This window comes from Vulpes lagopus, chromosome 22 (genome assembly GCF_018345385.1).
Source record: "Vulpes lagopus strain Blue_001 chromosome 22, ASM1834538v1, whole genome shotgun sequence".
Classification (NCBI taxonomy): domain Eukaryota; kingdom Metazoa; phylum Chordata; class Mammalia; order Carnivora; family Canidae; genus Vulpes; species Vulpes lagopus.
Window position 1 is genome coordinate 29,346,344 of NC_054845.1, and position 25,492 is coordinate 29,371,835.

A 25,492-nucleotide genomic window follows, 5' to 3' on the forward strand; every position below is an offset into this window, starting at 1 on the left:
CTTAGTGCTCATCACCCAGTCACCCCATCCCCTCACCAGCCCCTTCCACAGCCTTTTGTTTGTTTCCCAGAATTAGGAGTCTCTCTAATTTTTGTCTTCTTCTCTAATTTTTCCCCACTCAGTTTCCCTTCTTGCCCTTATAGTCCCTTTCACTGTTTCTTTTATTTCACATGTGAGTGAAGCCATATGATGATTGTCCTTCTCCGATTGACTTATTAGTAAAGACTAATTCTAAAGCACTTCCTGAGGATGGAGAGAGGTATGACACATTTTTTTTCTAATATGTATATTGATCATCCAAAGGAGAAGATTGATGCATAAAAAACAAAGGCACTATTCTCAACAGGAGCAGAGACTCAAAGTCAAGTCTGGGGATGCAGCTGAAATGGAGAAATACTACCTTCCTCACAGTCACATTTTCAGAACTCAAAGCTTCTGTCACATTCGCTCCTTTGTTTATCACTAAAGCCCTCTGTAGTGGAGAAAGGTTTTTATGTCAGTCCACAGATGAGAACACTAGGCAAATAGTTTGCTGACGTATATACAGCAGTTAGAGGGTTGGCAGTAAACTCAGGCCATCTAGCAACCAGATCAGTCGGCGCTGGGACCAGGCAGAGGTAGGGGAGGTACTCTCATTGCACCAAAGACCTCAATGATCAAGATAACTAAGATTTTAATGCAGTATTTCTAAAAGTCAAAAATATGAACATTTTAAATAAGAGGTTCAGGATTAGTGATTTTTCCCCCATTTGCCTTAGGCTCCAATATGGCTGGGCAAAGCACTATCTTTTCACCTTCTGTTGTTTCTGTGGGTGGCCTGCCGGTCTGCTCTGTCCTAAAGTATGTCCTGCATGCAGCTCTGTCCTAGAGTGACGTGAGCAGCCTCAGGCAGTAGCAGCAGCCTGTGTCTTGCTATTGCTATTCCAGCCAGCTCTCTCATCCTGGCTAACCAGACCTCACCCACCTCACCCACCTGAAGGATAGTTCAGGAAAGACGTCCTTCTTCAGAATACGTTCAGGACAAACACAATTCCTGGCTCAATCTATGAGCTAGAAGTGAGGTGGCATTTCCTCTTCTTCAAGACACAGTCTTCACCACTCCACGGAACGGCGGCAAGGATTGACATCTGCAGAGCGGCTGCCACAGTTCTACAAGTAGGAGGAAGGGGACCGATGGCCCCAAGTCCCTCCTGTCTGCCAGGCACCGTGCAACACAGTGGAGTTGTCAGGAGCATGAATTCTGAAGCCGGACTGCTTCAAGTTCTGGTCTAACCACTTGCTAGTCGTGGAGCCTTGGATGGAATTACTCATCCTTAAACAGGGTTATTAACCAAGTTAGGTTGATATAAATAATAAAAGATGTGAGGTGCAAAGGACTAAGCCTGCCACATAATAAGCATTCAGTAAATGTCAGCAATTACTATTGTTATATAATTTTATTTTATTTTTTTGTTATATAATTTTATGTTCATAATAACTCACTGAGCTAGTCTACATCTGATTGATTCATGATTCAGATTTGACCAAGGAATAGTAAAATTAAAGTAACTCATTCAAGAAATTCAGGTGAAATGGAAGGAGACAACATTTGAACTAGCATTTTTCCTAGAAACAAAGAAAACAGTTGATCCTTTTAGGAAAAGAGAAATGTACTTTTCACTCAGAATGTTTCAGTTTTCTGTGTAAGTGGAAATTAAGTAAGGAGCAAGAGCTTGTGACAAGGCCAAGAAATTCTTTGTTTTGCTTTATATATATTTTTTTTTGAAGATTGAGCTTGCATTTTATTTCATGAGTTCTTTTAAATCATCTTTCCCTAATAATTTGGAACAAAACGTTACTTTACCTTCAGCAATCTGAATTACTTCCGGTCCTAACTTACTTGTTGAAGTAACTTAAGTTAGCTTTCAGTCTTCTACAGACTTTTGCGCTTTAAAAATTGCTAGTACACAAGTCAGCGCCCTCTCCGTCTTCATCTCTTATTGGAGCCCTGGACGGACATTGGCATAATATACACACACCTACCACCTGCTCCACAAATTATCTTCAAATACTGTCGAGTAGTTGAGGATAGAGCCCAGATGCTCTACACGGCCAACACAGAGAAATGTTGGTTCTGTTTTCTGTTTCCCTTGACAGATTCTGCTCTGCCTGAAAGTCCAGCAAATTAAAAACATATATAAAAGAACTTGAAGGATTTCAGAAATAAAAATAATTATCTAAATGAAACATAAAGAAGAACCCCCAACAGGAACCCACACAATTGGAACTATATAGTGGAGAGAGGCTAGAATCAGGGATAGATCTTGTTTTTAAAAGGAAAATTCTGCTACAAATCACTGTCCTCTCGAGGGGGAAGTAGTGATTGTATCTATCCCTGGTAAGAGGCATTTGTGCATCCATCCATCTTCTTGTCATATTCTTTATTCCCTATAGGGTTTAAATTTGGGTAATTTGGTCTTTTTGTTTTTTTCCCTTGTTAAAGAAGAAATAATGCTGCTGTTAAAGACAAATGCTATTTTAAAAATGCTGTAAATTAAAGAGTTTGATCATTTGTTCCTGGGTAAGAGAAAGAAGGGTTGAGATGGCTTCGCAAGGCTTTTTGTATGTGTGATTTTTAAAAATTGTGGTAAAATCCATGAAATATAAAGTGTACCATTTAAACCATTTTTAAAGTGTAAAATTCAGTGACATTTAGTGATTTCACAATATTGAGCAATTATCACCACTCTCAAGTTCCAGAATATTTCCTCACTCTAAAGGAAATCCATACCCATCAAGGGTCATTTCCCTTTCTCCCCTTCTCCTAGCCCCTGGCAACCACCAATATGCTGTCTCTCTGGATTTACCTGTTCTGGATATTTCAAATAAATGGAGTCTTGCAGTATGTGACCTTTTGTGTCTAGCTTCTCTCTCTTAGCAAAATGTTTTCAAGGCTCATCTATTTTGTAGCATGTATCAGCATTTCCTTCCTCTCTTTTGCTAAACAATATTTCATTGTATGGATGTACCACACTTTGTTTATCTATTTGTTGGATGATAGACATTGGACTGTTTATACCTTTTGGCTATTGTGACTAGTGCTGCTGTGTATACTTGTGTATACATTTTTGTTTGAACACCTGTTTTCAATTCTTTTGGGAACATACCCAGGAATGGAATTTCTGGGTCATATGCTAATTCTTTGTTTAACTTACGGAAGAATTGCCAAACTGCTTTCCATAGTGACTGCACCATTTTACATCGTCATCTTACAAGCTTTTAAAAACGTAACACCACAGTTTACCAAAGTTAAGGATATATTTGCCCCCCCCCAATATATATTTTCCAAGGATATATACATGTCTAAAATATATCTAAAATCATGAATCAATCAGATGTAGACATGTCAGACATAGGATGAGGTTTCTAAAAATGAAGCAAAACTGATCCATCAGACTCCATACTATCCCTTGTTGAAGATCCCAGTCGTGGTCAATATCAGCCAGATCCCCTTTCTGCTTTTCAAGCACCTCGCACTCTTTTGGTAGAATTTCCAGGCATCTAGTTATTAGGAAAATCAGGAAAAAGGATGCCCCTGGGATATGGACATAAGAATTCCTGTCCTAAAAGTGCTCATATTTCCCACCTGATTCAGTCTCGGTCTCGTGGGAGATGGGTTGTTCTAATTCAGGCATCCAGAACTTAGTCAACATCTCCAGGTATGAACTGCTAAATCATACTTGGTTTCTTTTTTTTCTTCTTCACGTTTTAATGTGTCTGAAATCAAGAGCTTCTTAGATTTCATGAAATGAAATGATTTTGAGAAAGCAAGACTCAGATTCTTGACTCAGGACTTTGGTGGCCTCATCAGAATTTACTGAATTTATGAAGGCAGCAATGACATAGAATAGACCTACCATGGCCTTATCTGGCATATATTATGGATACCTACTTCCCCCTCATACACACTATCTTCAGCTGCCCCACCTCTGTCATCTGGCCAACTTCTTTCTTGATCCTTCAGAATTCAGCAGTCTCCTTCTCTGACATCTCCCACTGAGCGAGGTGCACAACTTATAGATCCCACAGCACCTTCTACATGTTTCTGTATCTGATCCAAAATATCAGGAGATTACGATCCCACTAAAATTATCATAGAGCTGGGGCACCTGAGTGGCTCAGTGGTTGAGCACCTGCCTTCGGCTCAGGGCATGATCCTAGGGTCCCGGGATCGAGTCCCACATCAGGCTTCCCTAGAGGAGCCTGCTTCTCCCTCGACCTATGTCTTTGCCTCTCTTTATGTGTCTCTCATGAATAAATAAATAAAATCTTTAAAAAATATCAAAATAAAATTACCACAGAACTTTGTCTTGTTGCACTCTATGGGCTATCCTTCCCTTTATTAGCACTTGACAAATCTGTCCTGGGAGAAGTCAAAGTGCAGAGTGGGAATGACCCAATGAGAGCTTGTCCCCAACACTGAAAGCAATTCACAGCATCAGCCCAACTGGTGCAAGTCCATATGTGCAGGTTAGCTTATTTGGCTAACATAGCATTTGATGGAATTTTTTCCTCTAATTTTTTAGTTATGATTCCATCAGACAAAATGACCAAGATCTTCTAAAACATGACCCCAAAAATGAAGAGTCTAGTCTAGTATCCTCCAAACTGAGAGGTGCACAAACTTTGCTACAGTTACCTGAGCGGCATAATTTTAAAGGAATTAATTTACAGACCCTTGACTTGTATCCTGAACTACACCTGCCTGAGAACAAGCTTGTGGCAATCTAAACAACTGGTGCTTTCTCCTTTCTCAACTTCCCTTTTCACAGTTCCCTTCCTCCCACCCATCTGGCATGTTTTCTACAATTACATTGTACTTTTGGACATTCAAACCTCTAGACCAAAAACAAATGGACCACTTGAAATATTGATGTCTGGCTTTGTGTTTTTATTTATTGTCTTATACATGATTCATTTAAGAGAAAATCATGGAGTTAGATCAATGGTATCTTTATTCATGCTGAGATATCCAGAATTTACATACACTTAAGAAGGAGAAGGGAGGAATGCTGACTATTTTTCTCAAATAACCTTTCCTCTCCCATCTGCTGGCTATTGCTATAGAATGAGTCTCTCTGAGGTGAGGCTCCTCTGAGAGCAAAGCAAAGACAAGATTGCTGATGAAAAGTACTAAAGGGCACTGGGCCTTATTTCATTATGGATGGGTGCCATGTTTTACCCATTAGTGGTAAAATTAGTGTTAAAAATGAGATGGTCCTCATGGGAAGGCATCTCATTGCAGTTATTTAAATTGAAAAGAGGTTAGACTTTTCCTGCCAGAAAACTAGACTGATTTTGCTGATAATAAAGACTGGCTTTTTCAATTAGATTAGGTGATGGATGTTACCTACTAATTAAATGAGCTGAATCAGCAGCTCCAAAGTTATGATGAAAATATTTAAAACACAGAGTAAGACAAAAATGTTTTTATCAAAAATATTGGACTAGTAAAGGTGAAATAAGTGAAACTTTTGAATTTCCTCCACCCTTTCTGAGTATATTGCAATAAACAGCTTGTTTCTCAAGGAAAGCATAACATGAAGACATTTTTTTGTTAAAATATTGATACTTTTTTTAAAGATTACATTTATTTATTCATGAGAGACAGAGAGAGAGAGAGAGAGAGAGGCAGAGACACAGGCAGAGGGAGAAGCAGGCTCCATGCAGGGAGCCTGATGTGGGACTCGATCCCAGGACCCTGGGATCATACCCTGAGCCAAAGGCAGATGCTCAACTGCTGAACCACCCAGGCGTCCCAAACTATTGATACTTTTATAGTGGCTGGTAATATTTATCTCCCTGAATCCTGGAGTGGATCTAGTTCAGTCCCAGATCTTTCCCTGGGGCCTGGAGTCTATAAGACTGCTTCACAGTCCAGCAACTGTAAGATTAATACCTTGTGCAAGAAGGAACTATATGATATTTTTGCTTTTTAAAGTAAAATTTCTTCATGTATTTAAAAATAGATGATGTATACCAAATTAATCTGGAATTTATATTCTACTGGATACATGTAAAAGGCTGCTATAGTAAATTTATTTTTATCCATACACCATTGTATTGGCCTTTTTGATCTATCCTAAACAAACATTGGATTTACTGAAAGTCATTTCTGGGGTTCCGGAGGCCTGCTGTGGCTCATTGCATGTACAGCCATGAATCAGGGTCACTCAGTTTTAGGAAATTCTTCTAATATAATCTAACTCCTCATTTTTCATATACCAAACTAATGTTTGGGAAAGCTAGTTACTTATCCAATGTCACACAACCTGTATATGACAGACTAGAATCCAGGTCTTTAGCTCTTGATCTGGTTCTCTGTTTCTTAAACTACAATTGACACTTCGAATCATAAATTAAAGTGTTTGAAAGAATGAAATATGAGTCAAACTGTAATGAATTTTTTTAAAAAGTGTAATACAAATCAAAACCACATTTTCATTTTCAGTTAACTATTTAACGAATCAGATAAGAATATTCTCTACTGTAAAACTAGTATGTATGTATGTATGTATTGAGTCTCTAGACATAATAGCAACGTCTTTGGGAAACCCAAGGTTTCCAGGGAAAGAACAGAGGCTTTGGGATCTAGGCCTGAGTTCAATTTCTAGTTGCATATTACCAGCTGTGCACTATTAGGCTATTTACCCAACTCCCCTGAGTTTGTTTCCTTTACCTGGAAAATGGAGATAAAAATCCCTGTTGGATGAGGTTAAGATTAAGAATAAATGCAATGATGCATGTAATGTGAGTAGCATGATAGTTAGCATATGTTAGGAAAGCAAAAACTCTAGTTTTCATGTGGCTATTTCTCCCTATTTTCTATCTCTAATTGCTAATGCATTTATCCGTTATGCTATTGCCTCGGGTCCTTGACAGTTCCTTGGACAAGAAGCCAATAGTTTAATAATTTAGAAAAGCGATTTTCAAGCTGTGAGCACAGGAGCTCTGAAGAGGCAAGGTCATGGAGATGGGGACTTGGAGGGAAAGAGAGCCTTGGGGCTCCAATTTCTTCATTAACAAGTGAAGCTTCGCTTTTCTCAATCTTATACCCATGACTTTGTTGGGGGGAAATGCTGCCTTGGGCTTCATGAGGCATTTGAATCAGAAGCTCCTGGAGATGTAGTCTTTAGCCCAAGGCATTGGTGCTTACAGATAGGAATTTCTTGCACGGAGCCTCTCCATTTGGGGATGTGTTTTGAAAGGCGAGGGTGTTAGGTTGAAGTCAACATTAGGTAGTGGTTTCAGGATCAACTCTAATGAGGGTATAATGCACAATACAGAATATCCATGTAAAGTGAGGCAGCATAGGATACATGTGAACAGGAGAGAAATATTTTGAGGACATTCATGGTGAGTTTAGTAACTGGTTTTGAGTTATGAGTATGGAAAGAGATGCTCTCTCTCATTCTCGATCACCTTGCCATATTACGCAAAGTCTGTTTGTTTGTTGTGCTTATTTCTGTTTTTGTAGTTGGAACATCATTTCAGTTATTATCCACATCTACCAGGTAGAAGAAGAAAGATTGAATGTGATCTGTCTTCTATTATTCTATTAACTGGGAAAAATGATGTCCTGGAGTTTTAATAGAACAATTTGAAGTCCTTGTTAACTCATTTTTTCTCTATGGCTTTAAAAATATCCCCATTTTGTCCTTTTCATAATTGTGTTGTAGGCATTCTCTGTACCCTTGGCCTTTTAAGAAAGATGAACTTTTGTACTGTTTGAAAATGTAATGAAAATGTTAAATAGTTGTAGACTCATCATTAAATCAGCCATGAGACTGAGTCTATCTAAGCCTAAAGGAAATACATCAGTGGGCTTTGAAAAAAATATTTCTTTCTACCTTCACCATAACATACTCTGGGGAAGGTCCTGCCCATTACAGTACTGATCATAAAACAGTTTCTGCCACTTTTTTTCTAAAGGCTCTTTGGTACTGAGGGATAATGACTATTCTATTCTTCTCTTTTGTTCTCATTATTTTTCCTGTACTATTTCAAAGTTATGTAATTGTATCTTCCCAATTCTTAAGAAATGTGGTATTTTTATAGTGTCAACTTTCTACTTTTGCAGAAAATCCAGATCCCTAAAAACAGAACCATTCTATCTAATAGGGATGTTTCATGTAGAGCCATAAACAAGTGGAACCCACCACTTTCCTCCTGTCTTGTGTTCTTTTCTCCTATATAACAAACCATGCATTTGGATGGTAGTTGAAAGGGTTTTTCTTCTTGTTCCCTGAGCACTTGGAAAGATTGGGTAGGCAGCAGCCTTATTATCCACTCCTTAAAATCCAAGGTTCTGATTTAGTGAGGCCACTGTTCAGGCCCATCACCTACTTTGAATCAGGTGTGTCTGTGACTGGTGTGTGTATGTAAGGGGGGGCACTCGTGATAGTGGGTATGAGGAAGCAACAGGAGGGATATGGGGGGGACACTTTAGAATATTTGCATTTGTGTGATGTTTCATATTTGGGGGTTCTTTCTTTATAGCTTTTACCTCATATACTAATGTGTAATAAGGAAAAAAAAGCATTGGCTCCCTCATTATGAGATGAATACAAAGCTGTCTATTTTGGGGAACCAAAACCAGAACACTAGCTGGAAAACAATATAAATTCTGGTTGGAGAAAGTAGAAGATTAGGGGGAGGTAGCAGGGGAGAAATAAATGTGTTTGGCGATGAGATCTGAACCAGTCAGGGTTTGGGAAGGAAAACAGATGGCACATTTATGGAGTATAGGCAAACCTTGAAGATGTTGCAGTTTTGGTTATCATAGAGTGGATATTGCAATAAGATGAGGCAAATGAATAGCTTGGTTTCCCAGTGCATATCAAAGTTAAGTTTAGGGGGCACCTGGGTGACTCAGTGGTTGAGCGTCTGTCTTTGGCTCAGGTCATGATCCCGGGGTCCTAGGTCAAGTCCTGCAGCAGGCTCCCTACAGGGATCCTACTTCTCCCTCTGCCTGTGTCTCTGCCTCTCTCCGTGTGTCTCTCATGAATAAATAAATAAAATCTTAGAAAACAAAGTTATATTTATACTATACTGTAGTCTATTAAATGTGCAATTGCTTTATATCTAAAAAAACAATGTACATACCTTAATTTAAAAATACTTTATTGCTCAAAATGTTAACCATTATCTGAGCTTTCAGCAAATCATAATCATTGATCATAGGTCAATCACCATAACAAATTTAATAATAATGAAAGAATCTGAAATATTATCATTTCTAAAATATGACACAAAGTGAGTGGTTACTGTTGGAAAAATGGCACTGGTGGAATTGCTCAACACAGAGTTGCCACAAATCTTCAACTTATATATAAAAGAAAAACATAACCCACACAATATCTATGAAATGCAATATCTGAGAAGGACAATAAAGCAAAGTACAATAAAATGAAGTATGCCTGTAATTTGATGAGGGTTAATAAAGGGACTATATACAAGGGCCCGGGCAAGCTTGAAGAAAACAGTGAGGTGCTTCAGGGTTGGCAAGAGTGCGGAGCAGCAAACACTGCTATGCCTAAAGGGACAAATAGAGGAAGCAGTGACTAGAACCTGGGAAGGGCAGTTGTGTGGAGAGGACCCTTCACCAATGGGAGTTGGCCTTTGATGAAAAGACACAACCAGGCACAATGACCAGGCTGGAGCAAAGCAGGGAATGCACCTCACTCTTCTTCCACCCTCTGGTTTTCTGCTAGTGCCCTGGAAAATCAGAGAAATCGAAGAGAAGGTAAAAAAGCACACTGATATAATCCGTATGACTCAACCTCCTCAGGCATGGAACAGATGGAGAGGATAGAGTGTGAATGAGGGGAAAAGGGGTTGCAAACAGAAGATATTTAGCCAAGAAGTGTAGAAACTAGAACTAAATATCTAGGTCAAATGACAAGACGGCAGACTTTAAAGAAGACCTTAGAGTAGACTATCAAAAAATTAATGGGAGGACGCCTGGGTGACTCAGTGGTTGAGCGTCTGCCTTCTGCTCACATCATGATCCCAGGGTCCTGGGATGGAGTCCCGCATTGGGCTTCCCACAGGGAGCCTGCTTCTCCCTCTGCCTATGTCTCTGTCTCTCTCTCTGTGTCTCTCGTGAATTGATAAATTAAAATCTTAAAAAAAATAATAAAGTAATGGGATTCCAACTGGGGAATGTTAACAACAGAAAGTCTCCTGTAAGGCAGCCCAGGTGGCTCAGCGGTTTAGTGCTGCCTTCAGCCCAGGGTGTGGTCCCGGAGACCTGGGATCGAGTCCCACGTCAGGCTCCCTGCATGGAATGGAACCTGTTTCTCCCTCTGCCAGTGTCTGTGCCTCTCTCTCTCTCTCTCTCTCTGTCTCTCATGAATAAATGAATTAAATCTTTAAAAAAAAATCTCTTGTATAAAGAGTTGACCTTTGAACAACACAGGTTGGAAGTATTCGGGTCCACTTCTACGTGGATTTTTTTTCAGAAACTCTATTGGAAGGTTTGTCAGGGATTTGTGACAATTTGAATAAACTTGAAAACTGCCTAAAAATAATAAAACCTTAAGAAAAAGTTTGGTATTCATAAATGCATAAAATATATGTAGTTACTTTATCATTGACTGTCATCAAATATGCACAAATTTGTTATAAAAATTTTTAATTTATCAAAACATATGGACACACTTATAGACTAGACGCCTCACCATTCAGTCAAGAGGAATGTCAAGATGCCGTGTTAGATCCCAGCCGCATGAAGTTAAGTGCTGTACATGCTGTGCCACCATAACAATCTCATAGCCACCTCCTTTTCTTAGTGCCGTGAGCTCAAGTATTGCAAGTATTGGCTTAAAACGCTAAATGACCTGAATCATCTCTAAAAAAACACTAGATGATGCCCCAGTAAAGGGTGTATCACAGCAGAAGTGATCTCTCGTGGCCCTCAGTAGTGGTAGTTACGTTTTGGGGGAGTCAAAAGTTATACGCAGGATTTCAAGTGCATGAAGGGGTCAGCTTCAAGGGTCAACTAAATAAACCTTTATACTTATGAAACAGTAATCTGTGAAGCAATTAAAAATATCTTCCTATTGAACACTTACAGAAAAGGGAGGTAAAGCAAAGTTCAAAGATTATTTTCCCCATTTTATGGGTAACAAACCCGAAGTAAAGAGAGCTTAAGTGATATCCCAAAGATGGTGGCTTTTCCAATTTCTAACTTCTTTTCAGTGCTTTTTACTTTTGATTTCTATTTATACTTTACTGCACCACTCCCAGGGGACAGAATTACACATTTACTGGAAATTCTCAACCATCCAAATTTCAAAAATATATATATAAGCAGGGGACACTTGCTTTTGTCTCACAGTCAGTTTTCAGTACATCGATGCATCTGTAGGAAAAGCAACCAGAATCCAAAAGTTTTGAGGAGTGCTGAGATCTTCAGTGAAGATCTGGCTTAGGTGGGAAGCAAAGGGAGAAGAGAATTGCAACACCCAATGAAAAGCAAAACCTCACTAAAGTCATGTTTTCCAACTATCAACTCAAAACTCTACCCGAATGTTTCTTTTATCTTTTTTAGCCAAATAAGGCAACCAATAACCAGAAGCATCAGGAAGGGGTGAGGTAGTAAAGCTGTCTATAGGAAAAGTTGAATAGTTTGTCTGTGTCACTAATACCATCACTTACAGCTTTAGCACACACCACTCAATAGAAGTAACTACATGTTGGTTTTCACTCCTTAAAAGTTTTGCTGAGTTAATTCTTACTGCAAGTGTGTGTGTGCTTGTGTGCATTTCTCCTAATTCTCGGGACCAGAAATTATTTTTCTTTTTCCCTTTTCTCTCTTATCCAAGCATGTGTAAGTAGCTTAAGCCTGACGTGAAATGGTCCAAATATCCAGCATTTTTATTCCTAATCAGATCACTGTATAAAATCCATTTAAAAGTGTCAGCTTATCATCCAATGGCAGCTGTCTAAAGAAATTACAAGAAATACTCATGGCCTTTGCTTTGCTTTTGCTTTTTATAATAAAAGTTGGCCAGAACTTTGGCATAAGTTTTATCAGCAGAATAGACATTTAGTCACTCAGCAGAGATTGCAAAATTCACTGAGGAGTATGGGAAGATTTTAATATGCTGTTTTATTAATTTCAATATGTACTTGGCTCATGTTTTAGGAATAATGCTTGTTTTATAATCTCGTACTGCCGAGGATAGTCTTATAAAAAAGACTATTAAGGCATTTCTTTGATTGAGAAAAAGAATATATGTGAAAACAGTTTGAAAGCTACTAAATAATTCCCAGGAAGGAGTACCATGCAGCCATTAAGATCACAAATACTATTTTCTATATGATTAAACTTTAAAATATTACATACACTCCCCACACACTACTAAAGGAAATATAAAAATACTATAAATAGTATTTAATACTGGTAATGATCTTTTTTTTCTTTATTGTACTTTCCAAATTTCTTATGAGTATGTGTTTTATGATCATAAAAATGAACATCATTTATTCTTGAAACAAAAAATATAATGCACTATTCTAGAAACTAATTCCAAACCCAGTAAATGATCCTTGGGCATACAAGCAGCCTGACAATTTCACACTGAGACAGTGCCTAAAATAGGCCTGGGCAGAATTGGAAGGAGAAATAATCTCTGCTTCTGGAAGGAACATTATAATTGAGACTATTTGAAGAGGAAAGGTGAGTGAACACAGTATAAGAACATCAAAATGCTATGTTTTATGGTTGTTTGATGTAGAACAGATGGCGTTATACAGTTCAAAATATATCCTGTTTCACCACCAAACATCAAACATCTACCCTTGTGCATCTAAATGCTATTTTTAGCTGTCATATACTTAAGGCTGCATGTTCTATGTAGAGCTGCATTCTCATAAAAAACCTTTTGGGTTTAAAGCCTCTGCTTGTGTAGATCATAGCTCTTTCCTACAGAAGCAATTAATTCATAATATCACTAGGAAAAAAAAAGGGTCTGATTTTACAAAATTTTAACCCATAGTGTAAATAACAGTGCTTAAAATTGGGGGTCAAGACAAAAAAAATGACTTAGGGTGTAAAACGTTTACTCTAGACTACCCTGTAGGAAGTCAAGTACTTACGGTTAAGGCGATGTAGATTTGATGCAGAATCTGAGATGAGTAATGTGCTTCATATCAATCTACTTAAAATATTCATACTTTGGTTATAACAATGAAATTCTTAACTTATCCATGATCATACAAGTAATTAGTAACAAATCACTATATGCAGTGTGTGGTATCTTTAGTCCTTTCAAATCTGTATATTTCCTTCAATTGCCATTGATTACCTTCTAAAAGGGGAAAAAAAGTCAAGGAACATGAGAGCCCAAAGAGATCTGAGGGTTATTTTAGTCCAGATTTATTGCTCTAAAGGGGATGAGAAAACTCAGGCTCAGTATGATTTGCAGGAACTCAGTGTTTCCCCTTTTGTCCATCTTTGGTAACCAGAAGATCCAGAAGGATGTCAGCTCCCTGCTCAAGCCTACACCCAAGTGAGGCTGAAGAGACTCTATTCAGAGTGACAGGGGGATGGAATCTGGTTATGCCCAAGCCCTTCCATATCAGAGTTTGAGACTTTTCCTGAGTTTCTGCTCCTGTGACAATCGCAGCTGCCCTCAAGTCCTCTTCTTGAATCCTGATGCCTCCAGCTTTTCTTGGACTCTGGGAGCTAGTCAGTATCCTTCTACTCAATATCTTTTTTTTCTTACAAGCCTTAAGAGTTGACTTCTGCACCTCCCAACAGAGAACCTGACCAATACACCCAGAATAGGTAATTGGGTTGCCTAGTGCTCTATAGTCCAAACTTGCTAATTCTCAAGAATCTGAACTAAACACCCTTCCTCTTTTTTTTTTTTTTTTTAAAAAAAGATCTTTGTGGACATACTGTATAATTAATTCTTTATGGTCTTTGCCTTAGCTTAACATTGTGATTCATTCCGGAGATAACAGGTCAAATTGACACTTCAGTATGAAGAGTTTTACCCTTAACAGAAAATGTAACCCAATTAACTTCTGTAGACACCATGTTCTCTACTCTCTGAGCAGAATTTTCTCTTTACTTGGAAAATTGTTTATCAGGTCATTTCAATACTTTATGCCCTTTTCTTCAAGGACTAGTGATTCACCAATTCCTTTTGATTGTATGGAGTCAATGTTCCTATAGAGATCTGACATAGCAAAAGCTCCATAAATATATGTTGGTCGATTGATCTCTTATTACCAACGAAATAAATTTTGGGCAATTCAAAACAGATGAATGTTTACAACCATGGCAGTGGGTGATTGAACTGGCATATCACCAATTCAATTATCTTCTGCCCTGAATCTCACCAATATAGCTAGTCTCACTCAAAACACCTCCCCCTGAGAATAAGGCAGAAATGAATGCCATCAATCTCACTCATGCCACTTAAGAGAACATCACATACACATTTTACTCACATCAGGATCTCAATCAGACTAGAGAGTGGTATGGTTGCTTTTATTATCTCTTGTTCATTGTCTCATTCTATCTTTGCTATCTAATTATGTACATGACACCTGAGGTACAATCACAGTGAGAATTATTAGTTAAATTCTAGAGAGTGAAAGAAAGATTTTGACATTGTAGAGTTCCTGAGTTTGGCAGTATGCAAAATTGACAATGTCAAAGATTGTTATGTCTAAAACAGTGATATTTCTGTAATTCATTTTGTTTTGTTCACTATATCACAGCCTGGAACAGAAATAAGCAATTTTTTAAAATGTTTCTGAGATTATAACAACTTTGTCTGTATCAATTACAGATCTTCCTTCTCATTTCCCAAATATCATATTATTTTCAATTTGAGTAGCATTCATTAAGTACCTACTATCCATGCATTATCCATATAATGGACACTGAATTACCAACATTGAGTTTAGTGCCTCTCAAATAGTAGACATTCAATAAAAAGTGATTAAGAGGCAGCCCCCTGACTAATAGGGGATTGTTCATAGAAAGGATTAGATAACTAACAAATAACTAGCATACAGGGATAAGGCATGTTATAAGAAAACCATAAATGGATTTCTGAGTTTAAAGGAGAGAAAAATTCTTGGAAAAGGAGGATTTAGAAAGTTGTATTATTAAGGACAGTTTAGATTATGTTATAGTAAAAATTTAACACGAAAAAATTACCAGAACAAAAGTGTATTTCTCCGTCTTATATACCCAGTGCGGATTGAAGAAAGGTTCTGCTGTACAGTCATGCAAGGATTCAGTGTGATGAAGGCTGCACCTTCTTGTAGCATTTAGGATACATGCCATTTAGGATACATGACCTCCAGGATCACTAGGGGACACACAGGATAGAGCATGGAGTCTTAAAAATCTCAATTCAAAAGTGATGTGTGCCACTTCCACTTATATTTTATTGGTGAGAACTAGGGCAAGAGACTGGAAAGTGTAGTGTTCCTTGTTCAAAAAAGAAAGGAGAACCAAATATTGGGGAGCACTAGTAATCTCTTAAAATTTTTTTTTCTGAAATAGGTAAGGGGGAGGGCATTTATTATGATCCTGGAAAAGAGAGTGGATATTTGAGTATTTTGGAAATAGCATAGATGTAAGCAAAGAATGGAGAGGGCATTGAAGGTAATCCTCAGAAAATTATAAATAGCCAACTTTCATTTGTGATGTGAGATAAGGAGGTAGAGGTAATGCAGGAGATTAAAATGGAATAGTTGGCTCAGTAGTGCTACTCTATAATGAAGCATACATGACAGGTTTAGTTGGCATGAGGTAGTAATTGGGCGTATGTTATTCCAGCACAGCACAGCTATGTACCTTCAAGCATTGGATGTTCTTTAATTTAGAAGGAACATCCAAAAGGAAGAGAGTGTCTCATAAGAGGATAATTGCAAGTATTAACGAGCCTGGGTTCATTAATTGGCTGGAGGAATGTCGAAACCAGCAGGATAGGTGAACCCATGGGAAAATGTAACTGTGTTAAAAGAAGTGGGAAAATACGTGTGAATGAGAACTGAAATATCTGAAAGACGATGTCTATGCATTTTAATTTAATTGCATGGTTAGAAAATAATGTACATGATTTCAGTATTTTTACATATGTTGATACTCTTCTTATGGCCCAGCATATGGTCTACACTGGTGAAAGTACAAAGAAGGTATATTCTGCTTTAGTTGAGTATAGTGCCCTATAGATATCAATGAGGCCAGGATAGTTGGTAGTGTTCTTTAGGCTGTCTATATTTTTACAGGCTTTTGGCCTAGTAATTCTATAAATTGCTGAGCAATGGCTGTTAAAGTCTCCTACTATAGGCATGAAATTGTTTATCTCTTTAATTTGTCAATTTTTGATTCATATATAGTAAGGCTATATAAAATTAACCCTTTTATCATTATGAAATATTCCTCTTTATATCTCATATATTTGTCTTTGAATACTTTTATCTGATATTAGTATAGCCCCTCAGCCTGCTTATGCATCCTGTTTGTATGCTCTATAGCAGACAGTCCCTCTAGAGAGTATTTCCAGCTATTTGTGCCTTTGTACTTAAAGAGTATCTCTTGTAGACAGCATATAGTTGCATCTGGCTTCATTATTCATTTTGAGTATCTCTACCTTTTAATTGGAGCATTTAGTCCATTAACATTTACATAATTATTCACATGATTGGATTTAGGCCTTCTTATTTTATTATTTTTTTAAGTGGATTATTTATTTTCAACCATCACTTCTGTTTCCCCCCCCTTTCTCTTTTTCTGACTTGCTTTGTATTATTTTAATTTTTTTAAATTCCATTTTATCTATTGGCATTTAGCTATATTTGGTCTATGCATTTAAAATATAGTTTATGTTTTGAAATTATACATTTATAATCAGAAATATATAATCAAAGCAATATTTATGGTTACATGTCATTTCAATCTGTACAGTTTTAGAAGTGTGGACAATTTATAGGGTGTCAGCAAGAGAAGCAGAAATGATAAAAAGGTTGGAACTAAAGCCAAAGAAGAAAAACAAGCATACATAATTTAGCCTGAAGAAGAGAAAGCTCAGAGATAATGTTTGCCTTTAAATAGATGAAGCATTTTTTTTTTTTGTGGTGACCAGCTGTTTGTTTTCATCTCTACCCCAAAGGGAAGAAAATAGCATTGATTTTAACAAAGTAGAATGTATGGGTGCAGAGGGAAAAATAACTCTGTGCCAAATCTGCAAAGGTGCCATGATGCTAAAGTCCTGGGGAATATTAAATAACATATTTATCTCAATATCTTTACGAAAGCATTCTGTATATCCTTGTGATCTATCTACCTGTCCTCATTCCTACAGAGAGCCCATGATCAATTTGGCCTTGCCTATTTGTAATTAGGTATGGATTACCTGCATGCAGAAGGAAGGATTAAGTTATATTGGGGATTTAGTAAAATACTGTAATTTTGGAACCAAATGCAAAAGTTAGTCTCAACTTGATATGCTTGAAAAAAAAAAGTCTGAAATAAAATCACAATATTATTCAGGAATAGGGTTGCAGATTTAGCAAATCGAATTACAAGATGCACAGTGAAATTTGAATTTTAGATAAACAGTTGTTTTTAGTGTAAGCATGACGCATGAGATAACTGGGACATACTTATCCTAAAAGATGCTTTGTTGTTGATTTGAAGTTCAAATATAAGTGGGCAAAGTATATTTTCTAATGGCAATGTTAAGAGATACATAAAATTAAAAATTATGATAACACCTATTATTTAAGACACATTTTTTTCTTCTTCTTTTTTTTAAAGATTTTATTTATTTATTCATGAGAGACACAGAGAGAGAGGCAGAGACATAGGCAGAGGGAGAAGCAGGCTCCCTGTGGGGAGCCTGATGTGAGACTCAATTGCAGGACTTTGGGATCATGACCTGAGCCAAAGGCAGACTCTCATCTGCTGAGCCACCACCCAGCTGCCCCAAGACATATTTTCTATATAGGGACAAGGAATGTGGTGTCTTGGTCAGGTATCTAAGTCGTCCTCTGGACTAAGCAGATATATTTGTAACTTCGCCAGAGATGTGGGAGAGATGTCTCTGATGCAGTGAGCGGCTCTATTAATATTTTTGCCTTTATTTAGATCTCACTGGAACATCCACAACCACTTACTACAAGAAACATGATTTTTAGAACACTTTCTATCAAGTTCAAGTTGTGTGGATATAGGCAAACCGCCTGAGTTCTCCCTTCTCTTTTGTGAGGCTTCAGACATTTATGTTGTAGAATTCACTGAACATTGTACAGCCTGGAGTATGGATATTGTGGTAGTCTCCAAAGACGACTGCCATCAGTTCTTTCCCTCTGCTCCTCGTATCGAGAGGGGAGAGGATGAAGCCCCTTGCCTCGAATCCAAGCTGGTCTTAGTGACTTGTTGACAAAAACACCTATTGGAAATGACTCTCACAGATCCCATGCACATCTCTTGGAAGGCTTGATTTGGGGACACTCTCTCCAAACACAGATGCCATGCTGTGAGAAGCTCAAGTCATCCAGAGACATCATATTTGGTGATGTGACTTCCCCCGTTGGACTGTCAGCCTATCGCCAGCACCAATGGGCAGACACTCAAGTGACTCATCCTGGACATTGACTAAGACTCTCAACCGACTTTAGCCAGGGTCTTCAGAGCTCTCTTCTAACTAGGTTTCCACCATGGCCCTATCCGTGTCAGACCTGCACAGCCCAGCTATAGCAAGAATCTTGCTAAATCAGTTTGGAGAAAACCTTTTTCCTTTTTGACCTCTGATTGCTTGTGATATCTAATCAAATTTTTCATCTCTTATTGTTAACATTTGATCAGTCTTGTCTGGTTTCAGAAAAAAAATACTGTTTGGTCAGTTTAGAAAGAACTCCCCTTGATCTTGATGCCTACTCTTACTAATTCTCTATTCATCACCACTTCAATCCTTGCTGCCAACCTGCTATTTAACTACAAACCCTTGCTCTTGTTGTTTGAGCCTAACTCTCCACTGAGGTCTCTTTTCTCCTATTGCAGTAGTTCCTTAATTAAAATTGTTTTTGTTTTTGTTTTGTTTTGTTTATCAGGTTCTGGTTTTCTTTAACAACTCAGTTAAACCTTCAGATGAATGTAACCCCAGCTGACTGCATCACCATGAAAGACCCAAAGTAGGAACCTCCCAGTTGAGACAGTCAACATATAGAACTGTGAAAAATAATAATAAGTTGTTGCTTTAAGCCACTAAGTTTTGGGGTGGTTTGTTTGCAGTAGATAATTATAATATTAATCTGAGGATGTTTCAAAAGGTGACAACTTCTCATTATAATGTACATTAGTGGATAAACAGATACTGTGGGTACCTCTTTGGTCAATATTAAGTGCAATCTTTTAAAAATATAAGTGTTTTCCTAATTAGATATAAATTACATATAATATTGGGTGGCACTTAAGCTGATTTAAAATTAATGGAGTTAATACTACTTATCTTTATCACTCGAAAAATAGAGAAAAGTCATTATCAATAACAGATTCTGTTTAATATTTTCTTCTCCTTTATTATTCTCATTAGCATTTTTAATACGTTACCTAATTTAAGCATCTTAATAAATGTATAATGCTGCTGTTATTATCCTTGCTTTACTAGAGAGTAGACTGAAGTCTAAAGTGGTTAAACAATTTATTCAATATTTCAGAGTCAGGATTTAAATCAATGTCTTCTCATTTTCAATTCCAGGCTCTTTTCCAGGAAACTCGTGCCAGACTGGAATAATAAACTGAAATACAAATCTGGAAGTGTCATCCTGAGTTTCTGAATTCTGAGGCCATTACTGTCCTGAGGAGTGAATATTGCTTTACTTTTGGGAAATTCACATTGGGAGAGACTTGTTGTTTTCAGAGGTAATCACACAATGAAAAACTCACTTAGATTGAATTTCACTCTGGAGATGGATAGTATTAGTTTTTTCGTTTCAGTTTTGAGTCTTATTTTAATGAGAACAAAATGTGCCTTTGGAGAAGGAAATAGGAGATCCAGAGAGAGAAGTGTCTTAATCGAGTTCTCAGGATAGAAAATGGCAGAAAAGCCACTAGGACTCGCATCTCCTGACTCCCACTCCAAAGGTTTTTCCCACCTTGTCTGAAGCCTCAGATCAAGGTCTATAATTTGGTAATAAATGTGTGAGCTTTCAAGGAAAGCTCAGTTAAAAATGTTTCTAAGGTGTTAAATCAAGACAATGCTTTGTAACCACAAAGAAAGAAGCACGAAGAAAAAGTTCCACATGCAGCTTGATGCTGCTTGATGGCAAGGCTGCCTCCCTGGTCAGCCTCAAAAATGCAGTGCATGACACCTCATTTGTCACTTCTCTTCATAGGCAGGTCTTAATTAGATAATCTAGAGCAATGCTGTCTAATACGTTGTTCCACATTAATAGAAATGCTTTCCAGTTAGCCCTGTCCAATAGGATAGCATTAGCCACGTGTGGCTATTGAGTTGCTTGAAATGTGGCTGGTGAGACTGGGGAAATGAATTTCTAACAATTTCAATGTAAGTAGCCACCGGTGACTTGTGGTTACCATGTTGGACAGCACAGATCAGACTACAAGGGGATCTTCCCCATCTTCAGAAAAATGGGAAAAGCAGAAGCAGCACTCTCTTCTCTCTGGACTGGAGGTCTCTGCTATGTGGGGTCATGATGTGGATGGTAGCCCATAGTACTGGCTTTGAATCTCAAAACCATATTCAAATCTTCTTGCATGTTTGTTTAAACTAATGTTTAATTCAATAGACTAGAAAGGAAAACCAGACGGTGGTGGTGCATGGTTCCTTTGTAGCTGCTTTATTGTTCCTCCCTCTGAGCCCTCATCTCTCCATCCAAAGAGCAAAGGAAATGCGTCAGGAGTGGGGTCGTCAGGGAAAATACAAAATTCCCAATTAAGTTTAAGACATTTTTTTAAATAAAGGTATATCCCCCATGCAATATTTGGGACACATTATACTATAACATTATTTATTGTTGACCTGAAATTTACATTTCATTGGGCATCTTCCATTTTTAGTTGCTACATCTAAAACAAGGAGAAGGACCCTAGCTGGGAGAGGGGCTCAGGATCAGCTCCGGGGCTTATGGGAGTTGGTTTGTATTCTCTAAACAATGGAGAAAGGAGGAGAGACTATTTGTGTCAGAAAGTCTGAGAGGCTCTGACCTCATGGGTAAGGCAGATGGAATCTGTGCACAAAGCTACTCTAAGTAGAAGTGGTTTGCAGGAAGCTTTGTTGACTCAGCTGGGTAGACTCATTCTTCTGTCAGTGAGATCTGGAAGCTTAAGAATTATTGCAATACTCTTGGTCTCGTGTAACCACCATGCAGGTCAAGAAAGAAAATAATCAGCTCCTCAGAAGTGCCCCTTTCCCCTCTCCTAATCACTACCCTTGTTCCTCCTCAAAGATAATCACTATGCTGGCTTCCTACACAGTAGATGAGGTTTTTTTTCCTGTTTCGGACTTTATGTACATGGAGTTTTGCAACTATGTCTTTTGTGGTATACATTTGTTCCTGGAAGGAGCTGAGAGCTGTTGGCAATCTCCCATCACCTAATCCAATCAGAGATGGAAATCCTTCCCAGCTGGCCTTTACTCGGCGGACTGTGAACTTCTATTTATGGTTCTCTCTTACTCGTGGGCAATAGTGTTTGTGGTCTCAGACACAATCTTGGGTGTTTCTTTCAGGCCTCCACTCCCCAGTGGAACCTGAAACTCACTCTAGGTCCACCAGCCTGTGATTCTGTCCAGTGCTTTTATCATCATCATCACAGTCTCCTAGGGAATCAGCAGAACCTCTAGGTGCAAGGTCCCTCCTGCCTAGATTACTTCTCTGAATTTTCTTTTCTCTAGATCCCTTGGCTCTATAATTCTTCACTGCTTTAGAAGCTGTTTAATACCTAATATCCTTAATGTCTGTATGTTTGTTTGTTTTTTTAGAGAGAGGGAGATGGGGAGAGGGACAAAGGGAGAGGGAAAGAGAATCCTAAGCAGGCTCCCTGCTCCACACAGAGCCTGATGCGGGACTCGATCTCATAATCGGAGCCCAAGGGATCCCTGGGTGGCGCAGCGGTTTAGCGCCTGCCTTTGGCCCAGGGCGCGATCCTGGAGACCCAGGATCGAATCCCACATCGGGCTCCCAGTGCATGGAGCCTGCTTCTCCCTCTGCCTGTGTCTCTGCCTCTCTCTCTCTCTCTCTCTCTCTCTCTCTCTCTGTGTGTGTGTGTGTGACTAATAAATAAATAAAAATTTAAAAAAAAAAATAATCGGAGCCCAAATCAAGAGTCAGCCACTTAACCACTTAACTGAGCCACCCAGGTGCCCCAGAAGCTATTTAATACCTTTAGGTAGATTTCTGTTGTTCGATTTTGCTAGTTCTCAGCAAGAAAGTTGGTCTGTACGACCCAGTCTGCCATTTTTAGAAGTGGATTCCTCAACATGCGAGATCTTAATGCATTTCACTTATGGACAGGACTGGAGACCCATTCAGCCTCAGACCTAGCTGTACTTCTGTCAAAGAAGGACAAATTTCTGACCCAGAGGCACATTCTTAATGGCCTGGAAGATGAGATGTGTTTCACTGGGATGTGTACCAAGGGACCAGCAGTGATTCCTGCGAGTGTTCATGCTGCCTCCTCTGTTCCAATTAGGAAAACAAAAACTCAATAACGTTGACATATGCTATAATGATTTTCCTAAATCTTGTTCCTAACTTGAGATCATGAGCTTTTATCTTTTCTCTGAAAAAAAGGAATAGACTATTACTGTGGAATCACACATTGCAATCATGCTGTCAAAAACCCATTTGTTAATTTAACATTCATTTAAGTTGGTGACTAAATCCTCATAAATCAAGATACTTTTCGCTCAAAATATATCCTTAGCTTTACCTAACACTGTTACCCAGTGAGCTAACACAAATAGGGTTGTTGGTTGAACTTAAAAGGGATGTGCTGCAAGTTAAAATTACAGTTTCACCCCCACATCACAACAGCAGAAATGAAAAATGTAATATCGAAGCACATATGAGATGAAGCGAAATATTCTTTATTTGTTGCCATATCTTGTGTTATGATTGTGGTTTTAATAACTTTCTGGATGAATCACAGACAAGAGCAATGATGTGTTTTCAGTCCAAATTTCCGAAACTGTATTTTATTTCCCCTACTCTGAACCTTAATTTTCTTCCTGGCCTTTGCCATAAGGAAAGATTGTCAATAATTTTATTAGCTTTCATAGACAAAGCATGAAAAGAATATATTACTGCCTGTATGGTGTGTGGAAGCTTTGATATGATCCAGTAAGTAATTTGTCAAATAACTTTCAGAATGTGATTTTCCTTTATACCTTCAGTATAAAATTCCTATGCTTTGAAGCAGTTCCAAGGAGTGTTATGGTGATTTAACTAAAGAATTTTACTAATTAAATCTTTACTTCATTCCTTTTTCTTATAATGAAGAGAACTTTAAAACCACTAGAATGTCCACGCCATCAGGGAAGGGGCTTCATCAATGTTCTTCACAGGTATAGCACTACATGCCCTGAAGTGGCTGGCACAGTTAGTCATCAGTAAATACATGTTGAAGGAGTAGAGCCATACAACTGTGGAATATTAGAGACCGCGTGAATTCCAAGTCACAGAGGCCAAACCCCTGTTCCGTCAAGGCATAGATCTCCAAGTGACACAAATTCAGAGATAGCAGAATGTTGGAGAAGCGTCTGGACACCATACCTGATCTTATGGTCCCTGCTGAGCACTGTTAGTCTTCTGATCTCATGAGTTCAAAACCTCATGTGATCTTGAGGTCGAAACTAAGATATACCACTCAGGTTCCACTCAAGGAAGGATTTGTTATAATAGCAGGCAAACTTCAGTCATTAATTCTTTGCAGGTCTATAAAGGACCATCTCACCTGAGGCACATTCTTCCTGGGATGTTTCTGGTGGGTGGGATATGTAAAGGCCTGGCCACTTCTGCTTGATGGAGGACAACCTGACAAGCCATACCTGTTGAGTTTGCCAATACTCTGAACCGGTTAGACTTCACCCTCTTCTCAATCCTGCTTCTTCTCCCTTCTTCCTCTGGTGTAGATCCCTAATAAATAGCTTGTATCCCAAACCCTATCTCCGTGCCTGCTTCTGGAGACCCCAAACTTTGGCAGATCCTTTACTCTGTGAACTCTGTCTCCTCTAAAAAAAAAAAAAAAAAATTAAAGCTGGTGTTTCTTTATACTGTTTTTCAGGACAATTTTCTCTCCAAACTCCCTGCTCCTCAGCACTTTTATGTTGCAACCTATGAACTTCATACTGAGGTTCAAACCCTGGCTCCCCTACCCATTAATTCCAAAGGTTATGATCTTTCTATTATACCATGCTGCCCCAATAAAACTCTTTTTTCCCAAATCCCATTCCTCTAGACATTATTGTTGACAGTTAAGGAGGTTTTTAAAAATATTTTATTTATTCACTCATGAGAGACACACACACAGAGAGAGAGAGAGAGAGAAAGAGAGAGAGAGGCAGAGACACGGGCAGAGGGAGAAGCAGGCTCCATGCAGGGAGCCTGACGCGGGACTTGATCCCAGGACTCCAGGATCATACCCTGGGCTGAAGGCAGACACTAAACCGCTGAGCCACCCAGGGATCCCTGACAGTTAAGGAGTTAATCAAATAAATCAACCTCCACTATGTTGGCTTTCCTGATATGTTATTTAATTATAAACTGTTGGTTCCATCTCTTTACCTTTTAATTATAAACTATTGGTTCCATCTCTTCACCTTTCTTTTCCCCCTGATTCACATAATACTTACTGAAAACCTACTGTTTTCCTGGTCTTTCACAGAAGTTACTTTCTTTAATTCTATCAATGACTCTATCTGATAGATACTACTCCTGATATTTGTAGATATTATAAAACCCATTTTACAAACGAGGCCACTAAGGCTCAGAGAAGTGAAAGGATGAATTCGGGCTCGCAGAGCTGGTAAGTGGTAGACAAGTTAAGACCCTCCGCTGGAGCTTCTCACTCTCCCATTCAGTTTTTCTCAAAGGCTGTAACAGAGAAACAAGTATTCAGACAACCTGTTGGCTGAGGCCTCTCATAGGATCGGTGAATAAAGGGCGGAGAAGTGTTTTTGGAAAGGCAGGTTATGCTTTAGAAACTTGTGCACATAAGTTTGGTTGAGTTACAGGACGTTTCTCATCTTAGTTTCCTCAATGGTAAAAGGGGGCTCAGAATGTCTCTGCCATACATTTGCCGTGTGGGTTAGAGATCATGGATTATCACTCCTCGCACAGTGTCTGGCACATCAAAGTGAAAGATGGTTATAATTATTAGGAACAGTAGCGCCAGTCTTAGATGTAGATTGTAAGAGGTTAGTTACCTTGGAAATAAGAGGTCGGGCGCTCTTCT

At 38.5% G+C, this 25,492-nt stretch overlaps 1 long non-coding RNA gene across 2 annotated transcripts in view; it reads left to right on the plus strand.

Moving 5' to 3' along the window:
• Positions 1-25,492, plus strand: part of LOC121480491 — a 112,058-nt gene that overhangs the window by 60,608 nt on the left and 25,958 nt on the right. For both annotated transcript variants that reach the window (XR_005984992.1, XR_005984991.1), the window contains one exon: positions 19,776-19,939. This is a non-coding gene — a long non-coding RNA (uncharacterized LOC121480491). The remainder of the gene's footprint in view (positions 1-19,775; positions 19,940-25,492) is intronic.